Here is a 9357-nt window from a genome sequence, read left to right as displayed (position 1 = left end):
TTATGATACATATTTTTGCTTTGGTATATATGGCAATGATTTAAATATTTCCTACAAATAATTTAGCGGAGTATTTAGACTTCTATGTTAAAATTTGCTATAACAGTATCCTCAAATTTCAATGCTTAAAAGATAGGCATTTCTGATTTCCTCGGACTGCAGGGCGGAACGATCTATCTGAGCTGCCCAGGCAGCTGTGCCGTTCTCATCAGGAGGCTCCTGCCTCTGGGTTAGAGATGGGAGCTTCATTTGTTCCTATTTTCCAGTCAGTGGGAAGAGGGAACTAGAGAGTGGAAAACAATCAGCTTGCCAATCACACACACACACACTTAACTTCATCTTATTGGCCAAAATTTAGGCACTTAGCTATGCATAGCAGCTTGGGAAATAAGAGTCTTTTACTAGTGGCCAGTAAATCAATCACGTGGCCAGCCAAAACCCGGAGAGTCCTGGATCTCCCATGATGATGAGTCCTGCCAGTAGGTAGAAACCTGTGTTTTAAAAGGTTATAAAACATTTTTAATACTAGTATTAAAGTGATAATTACATTGAACATGGAACTGAAAATGCGCCTACATGTAATATTGAGTGAAACTTAACATATAGCTAACATTTTAAAGGGATTTTCCCCTAACAAAATGGTGTGTGTGGGTGTGGGTATAGATGTGGGTGTACCATAACAATTCAAAACTTCTCTTTCTCCTTCACCACCACCACTACCATATGTTTGAATGTGGAAAATGAGTTGAGAAAAGGGGTTTTTTTAAGTAGATGATTTTAAGCTTCTTGCCATGCTTCTGGTATTCTTTTTTTGTCTCTTAAATCCTGTCCGTGCAGGCTAGGTGAATATGAGTAATGATGATAGGAAGAATATATTCATATGATTGTTTAAGAGCATTTGCCATTTATGAAATAAATTTATCATGAAATGTAATATTCCTGAAAAAGAATGACTTAAATCTAGTTTAGCAATGAATATTAAAGGTCTAATAATGAAAAAGGAATTAAAAATTCCATCTTCTAATCTAAATATAGAATCTGTTCTCAGTACTGGTACTGGTTTTTATTGTGATGGTTTAAACAGTTTCATAGTCAGCCTCTTTTTATTTTATTTTGGGATTATAAATGTGCAAACCTTGGAATCATTTTGCAAACCTGAGAATGACTCTTTGGAAACTAGCGTAAGATATCCCTTGGAATTGTAGAATATTTGCGTGAACCATGGATTTGATGTATAATGGTATAGGGTGCTTTATTTCTGTATTTGTTATGACACATAACATACATAGAGAAGTGTTTAGAACATAACAGTCTGTGTACATTTTGATGAAAATTATAAAGCAAACACCTATAAATTACCATCTAAGTCTTGAAACATAACCTTGCCAAGATCCCAAAAGCCCCCAAGTGTGCTCTTTCCAGATCGCAGGCCTTTCCTCTACTCCCAGATAGTTTTTGATAGTCATTTTCTTAGTTTTACTATCTGTTTGTACCTCCCTAAACATAATATAAATGGATTCATACTGCATGTTTCTTTTGTGTCTTCAGCATGTTTTTGCAATTAACTCATGTTGTTTGTGTTGTAGTGCGTTTGGTTTCATAATACAGCATTACCTTGCATGGACATACCACAATTGATGTAGCCATTCTGCTGTTAACAAATATTTTGGTGATTTCCAGATTAGCTTTGCTTTTGTGAACACGGCTGCTGTGAACATTTTTGTACATATGCCATGGTAAATATGTGAGTAGGTTTCTTTGTAGAATATATATTTAGGACAGTATTGCTAGTATATATAACCTCACCTTCAATGGGTAATGACATATTGTTTTCCCAGGTGTTTGAACCAAGAATGATATGATTTTTAAGATTCTTTATAATGTCTCCAAGTACTTGCTAAAAGTTTCTTGAGAGAGGAAAAAAACTAGTTATGCTATGGTATTAGATTTTATTTATGAAATGAATTTTAAAATAGCATCTAGAATGATGGAAACCCATTCATTACTAGTCGGTTTTGAAAAGGTACCTCAGTGAGGATGATATGAATTCTGTACTGTACATATTATTGAATTATGGAGGTTTATGAACCATTATCCATGTGGTTTCTTTTCTTTAAAATATTTAACAATATTACAAAAAGAACTACTTTTAAAAATATGTTATATATGTACAAATATATTTTAATATATGGTAAAATAAAAGTTATAAGTAAAGGTATAGAATGAAAAACAAATTCTCTACTAATTCCTCTCCCCAAAGTTCTGCATTAACTGCCCAGTTAACAGTTTCTTTTGTGTGCTTCCTAAAATATTATATATCAATATTGCTTCATATACATAAATGGATCATAATGCACATGGTATTTCTTCACTTTTCTTAAACACCATGTATGATTCTTTATTTTCAATGCTAAATAATACTGAATTGATTGAGTATATAACAATTTATTTAACCAGGCCGACTAATTGATGGATATTTAGATTATTTTCAGGTTTTTGTTATTACCAGTAATGGATCAGTAGATACATTGGAATATAAACTTTGTAATTTTTGAGAGTTTATTCATTAAATTCCTCACTATAAAATTATGGTTCAGAGTATACAAGCATTTTTTAGATTTTGATACATATTGCAGAAAATTATGTTCTCCAGAAAATTGTTTTAATTTGCATTCCTATCAACTGCTATTTGCCAACATGGTGTATTATCAGAATATTTTACCTTTACTGCTTTCTAGTTGAAAAATATAATTTATTTTGGTTTGCATTTATTTAATTATAAGTGAAATTGAGCATGATTCCATTCGTTTTTCTGTCAAGTGCCTGTTAATATCCTTTGCCTATTTATCTGTTAGGTTGTTGTAGGTTTTTTTCTTAGTGATTTGTAAAACTCATGAATTTAAGAAATTAATGTTTTTGTCTATTATGTATTGCAAATATTTTTCCCATTTTGCTTATCAATTTTTGTACATAAATTTTTTGTGACTTTCAGGTTGTATATAACTTTCAAATTGCTTAGAAGCCTATTTTGTGTGTTGCCATTTGTCTTGTAAATTTATAATGACAGCTAAATTTAGTTCACATATAAGGCAGCCCTTTTTTCCCCTTCTTTTCAAAGAAGGGGAAAAATAACCACTAGAAGGAACCACTGTAGGTAGATGAATATGATGAATCTAATGAGTTTAGGTTGTTAAAACAAAATGTGTTTAACATTTAAATGCCTTCTATTTCCTCCTTCCTTCAGGCATCTGAAAAGTCAATAGGTGGAAAAGTTTTGTTAGTAAAAAACATTATCTTACCTGACATAAAGTTTGTCATCTAAAAAGGTAGAAGATGCCTTTTCTCCAACCTTCCTTCAAACTACTGGTCCTCACTTCACCTGAAACACTATATTAAAGACTGGCAGAAGTGCTAGCATCTCTTATAAAATTTATCCATGGTTAAATGTTGGCATGTAATAAAATGAAATTGATTTATGTGGACTTTTTCTATATTTGCCTTAGAAAACCTATAATAGATATTTTAATAAAACAGGTAAAATATAATTTTATCAAAACATTTACAGATATCCAAATGAATTGGTATTTGAATGTACAAAAAGAATCCATGTGAACCTAGCCCATACTTAGTTCTCAGCTAAAATGACTTCTGGTTTAACCCAAACTAAGATAAGAGACTGAACAAATCTAAATAATAATACTTACAAGAATTGGAGAGCAACAAGTCATGCAAGACTTTCAGTTTATATTCTTGCTTTCTATAAGTTTTAAAGCTATTTAAAAACTACTGAGTAAAATGAGCTAGTGTAAAATCAAATCTTACCTGCAGATTCTGTTCAGTAGGCTAGGAACTCAAAGCTGCCAAATCACACTCAGTTGGAAACATGAGTTTCCATGTTGTGCCCTAAGTAATCTTAGTTTTACACCTTATTGTTTTTAATAAAAGCAGCTAGTAAAATATTTAGATGTTATTTAGTTCATACCCTTGTAAAACTTTATCTTATAAAAGAGTTCTTAAACTCTCTTAATTTTTAGAAACACTGTTCCATTTATGAGGCTATGAAAAAACTGCTTAGCTGGCTCTACTTCTAGATATTATACAGCAGCTGTAATACTCATTAGATCAATACATTCAAAAATGTTCTTAAAGTGTTTAAATTTCTTTCTAAAATGTGTATTTTTAGGGCCAGGAGAGGTAGCTCATGCCTGTAAGTAATCCTTAATGCCTGTAAGTAATCTTTAATGCCTATAAGTAGCACTTTGGGAGGCCAAGGTAGAGAAGGATTGCTTGAGGCCAGGAGTTCGAAACCAGCTTGAGCAAGAGCAACACTCCATCTCTGCAAAAAATAGAAAAGTTAGCTGGGTATGGTGGCGTGCCCCTCTAGTCGCAGCTATTTGGGAGGCTGAGACAGGAGGCTCGCTTGAGCCCAGGAGTATGAGGTTGCAGTGAACTACCACGACGCCAGTGCACTCTAGCCCAGGTGACAAAGCAAGACCCTGTCTCAGAAATAAATAAACAAATAAAATAAAATATGTATTTCTCATTAAATTCTGGGGTAACTTAAAAACAACATTTTGGACTGTAGTATTAAAATTGAATTAAACATGGTATAGTGTTGTGCCTCCACTAAAAAAATGTAGAAGTCAGTTAACAAGTTAGTTAGAATTTCACTATAGGGTAAGTTTTTACTTACCTGAACCCCACCATAAATGAATCCTCTGAATATCAGAATTGTCAAAATAGCTGAATAATAGTTTTTTTTAAATGTTAAGATTTTAAACTGCCTTTAGAAATCTCTATGAGGTACCATATTATTTCATCTACACCTTAAAAGAACACTGAAAATATTTTAATACTTTCTTGGCTCAGGTAAACTTTTGGAATGATACAGCTATCATAACTTACTGAAGGTAGTAGCTATAGATGGAAATTTAGATTATAAGGAGACAATGATCCATGGGTCTCTTGTGTTTTGCACATCTTAGCAATCAGAGGCATTGACTGTTCCAGACTATCTTTTCTTAAATGTGCAGCCTTTGAAGATTGAGACAGTGTTTCCCTGCAGAACAAAGAGCAGGTGTACTTACTGCTCATTGTAAAAGATTCAGGTTCCCTGAACTCAGGGTTCCTCTCCTCTAACACAACTACTGTGCATATAAGTGTCACCTGGGTCTCTTCATTTTGCCCTGTGGGAATTGGGACATAGGAACTGGTACAAATGCTGATGTTCTAATGACTGCTATTGCTATAGCAAAGTCCTTTGTTTCTGACGCTGGAGTCTCCACCAGCATCCATGAAACTGCAGTGGACTAACTTGTTAGCTTACAAGTAGGGTAAAATCTGAGAACCTTTATAGGTCTTGACAAGATGATATAAGACAAGGATCGGCAAACTTTTTCTGTAAAGGGACAGGTAGATAATACATGGTCTCTATCACATATGCTTTGATTTTTTTTGCAACCCTTTAAGAATGTAAAAACTGTTCTTAGCTTGCAGGCCATAACCAGTCTTAGGGCTAGATTTGGTTCATGGAACATAGGTTGCTGGCCCCTGAGGTAGATCATAGGATCAAATGACTATTCAGCTCCCACAGCAAGTTTCCCAGAACTTCTTTCGAAATCATGATAGTTTGCTTTTCAAACATGCTTTTCTTATGACTATTAAAAAAAATGAAGCATGTGCTGCTGCACATCCACTTGGAAATTAAATATGACTGCCTATAAAATTAATTAGGTAATAAAAAGAAACAGTTGTATCTTTCTAAGTGATTTTCTAGAAAATTTTCATCCTCACTATCGCTCTTGGAAATCAGTTGATCTGTTAACCAAATAGCTGATTCATTTGACACTAACAATAGGCCACAGGCAGCTTTTGTCAACTTATCCCTCATATAACACTTAGACTGCTCACAATAAAAAGTTACATTGAGTTTGGTGGGAGAGTATTCTAAAAGTCTATAATGTATTCCTCAGAAAACAGTCATACTTTTATCCATGGAATTCTTCTTAAGGTTTGTGTGAACAGAATTTCTCAAAGAATGTTAAATATTGGGTTAGATTGATCATTTAGTATTGATGTGTTAGACCAGTGGTACCCAATGTTTTTGGCACCAGGGAGCAGTTTCATGGAAGACGATTTTTCCATGGGGTGGCAGGGGCGGGGTGGGGCATGACGGAGCTCTGCATCCAACCCCTAAAAGGTCACAGACTGGTACCAGCCCACATTCTGGGGGTTGAGGACTGCAGTGTTAGACTATTTTAATTATTCTTCCTTAACAACTTCTAAAGCTGTTTTTTCTTTTTTAAAAAAAAAAGTATGAGGGCATCTCAAAGTTACCTAAATAAGAAAGAATCATCAGGTGAGATCTGGGTGAGGGTGGAGACCTAGGGAAATAGCTCAACAGTTGGGGCTACTTCCTTTCTGGGAACAGAAATAAAGAGGCTGTCCCATGGTTTTCAGCCTGGAATAAACAGTTAGAGACACAGATGTGAGTCCAGGGTCCACCAAGCAGGGGTCATGGTGAACTACTTGTCCAACATTACATTGGAACTCAAAGAATTACAACTTAGAAGAAAAGGAGAACCAGAAGGAGACAGCATTTTCAGGGACTGCCACCCAGCTTCCAATCATCTTAGTCTCTCTGATTGTTTTGATCAGATCCTGGATTGCTAATGTTTCCAGGACTTGGATTCATTAATTATAAATCCCCTCTTTAGGAAGATAATAGCATTCTTGGCTTCAAATTATTTCTGCAAATAATTTTTCATGAGGAGGCAAGACACCATGGACAAAAAATAAAATAAAACAATGAAAGCAGTAGAAACAGATGCATAGGAGCTTTATATATTGGAGTTACTAGCCACATAGTATATCAGCTTATACTCACTACTTTTTAGGAATATAAAAGATAAGACTGAGATTTTAAAATTAAAATTTAAGAAGAAGCAAATGGAAATTCTAGAAGTGAAAATTCTAGATATAACTGAAATTAAGAATCCAATAAATACATCATGGAGAGAATTAGTGAAATGGAATATAGGTCAGAAGAAAATATGCAGAACGAGACATGGAGTACTATGATACACTGGAGATAATAAAAATAAAGTGTCCAAAATAAATTTTAGAATAATAAAAGAATAGGAAATAAGTAAGAGAGGATAAGAGTCTTGGTCTAAAATCCCTGGAAAGTCCCAAAAGACAAGGAGAGGAAGCCCTGGGAGTAGAACTGCTGAGTCATATGGAAATTCTCTTATTTTTCTTTTTGAAGAAGTATCAGGCTGCTTTCCAAGAGGTGACTTCTTAATAATATTAATAAATAAGGCAGAAAACAATGGAATTCCATCTTCAAAATGCTGAAGGAAAATAACTGCAAAAGTGGAATTATATACCCAGTGAAAATATCCTTTCAAAATGACATTTTCAGACAAAAATTGAGAGAATTCATTCATGAGCTGAAGGAAATACTAAAGGGAGTTCTTTAGACAGACGTAAAATAATCTCAAAAGGTCAAACATGTAGGAAGGAAAGAAAATGAAAGTGGTATATATGAGGGGCAAGTATAAAATAACATTGACAGTATAAAGCAGTAATAATAATAATGTCTGGAATTAAAAACAGTGAGAATGAAAATATCTGACAAGAATGGCATTTAAGTCAGTAAGGCGTTAAAAGAGTAAGCTTTCTAGGGACCTTAACTTGCCTGAGAAGGGTATGAATCTATTAAATAATATTAGACTTTGATAAATCAAGGATATATGTTCTAATCTTTGGGAAAATTATCAGAAGTATGTAACCTCCAAGATAATTCAGAAGGGAAAATGCAATAAAAATTCTATTCAAAAAGAGAGCAAGAAAGAAAAGACAAGATAAATAGAAAGTACTTCATAAAATGGTAAGTTTAAATACAAGTATTCAGCAATTAAACGTAAAAGTACTAAATGCTTCAGTGACAAACAATATTGTATTGTTTACAAGCATGATATTTAAAATGGGAGAATGCAGAAAGAGTAAAAGGATAGAAAAATATGTGAACACCAACCAAAGGAATGCTAATATGGTTATATTAATATCAAATAAAGCAATTGTCTTAGTTTGTTTTCTGCTGTTATAACAGAATACCACAGACAGCGTAATTTATGAAGTTTAGTTGGCTTACAGTTCCAGGGGCTGGGAAGTCCAAGAATGTGGCTCCGGCATCTGTTGGGGGTCACCCCACGCATGAAGGGAGGCATCATGGCAGGCAGGCGAGCATGTGAGACAGAGACATTGGGCAGAACTCATCAGGAGCCCACTCCTGTGATAACTAACCTGCTTTCTCGGTAATGGCATTGATCCATTCATGAGGACACAGCCCTCAAGAACTAATCGCCTCTTAAAGGCCTCACCTCTTAATACTATTAAAATGGCAATTGAGTTTCAATATGAGTTTTCATGAGGACATTCAAACCATGGCAGCAAACTTTAAGGTAAAAATCATTCACAGAAATAAAATGCATGTTTCATAATGTTGAAAGTGTTGATCTGCCATAAAGATATAAAATCTTTACATATGTGTCTAATTATATAGCCTCAAAATATATAAAGCTTAAATTGATATAACTGCAAGGAGAGCTAAACAAATCCAAAATTATAGTAGAACATTTCAATACACCTCTCTCAGTAACAGGATAAGCAGATTTTAAAGTGCACGTGCACACGTGTGCGTGTATGTGTGCGTGTGTGTGTGCGCGAGTGAGTGATTTGCAAGGGTATAAAAGAGTTGAACAAGATTAGCAAATGACTTAATAGACATGTATAGATCACTACACCCATTGACTGGAAAATTCTAAGGACAAATGACTTCTGTCATACATTTCAAGACGTAATATGCCAATCTTACACAAGTTTTTTCAGAGAAAAGAAAAAGAGGAACCATTACTTGCTTTCTAAGGCCAGCATGATCTTGATACTCAAACCTGACAAGAAGATAATAAGAAATAAAAGCCAATTTCACACATGGATAATATATAAATATTAATGCAAAGGATTATGCATCATGGCCAAATTGGGTTTATTTCATGAATTAAAGATTGAGTTAATATTAGAAACACAAGCAGTACAACTCAGCACATTAACAGAATAAAGGAGAATAATTGTATAATAATCTCAAAAGGTGCAGAAAGGTGTTCGATGGAGTTTAACGTCCCTTTGTGACTAAAACGCTTTGTAAACTAGAAGTAGAAGGGACTTCGTTCACGTGGTATAACATCTGTAAAAAACCTACAGCAAACATTATACTTAAATATTATACTTAAAATATTGAAAGCTTTCTTTTTGAGATAGGAAATAAGAATATCACTGCTTTCATTCACCATTATA

Source organism: Propithecus coquereli, unplaced genomic scaffold (genome assembly GCF_000956105.1).
Source record: "Propithecus coquereli isolate 6110/MARCELLA unplaced genomic scaffold, Pcoq_1.0 Scaffold224, whole genome shotgun sequence".
NCBI classification, from domain to species: domain Eukaryota; kingdom Metazoa; phylum Chordata; class Mammalia; order Primates; family Indriidae; genus Propithecus; species Propithecus coquereli.
Note: the sequence above shows the minus strand (reverse complement) of the source record.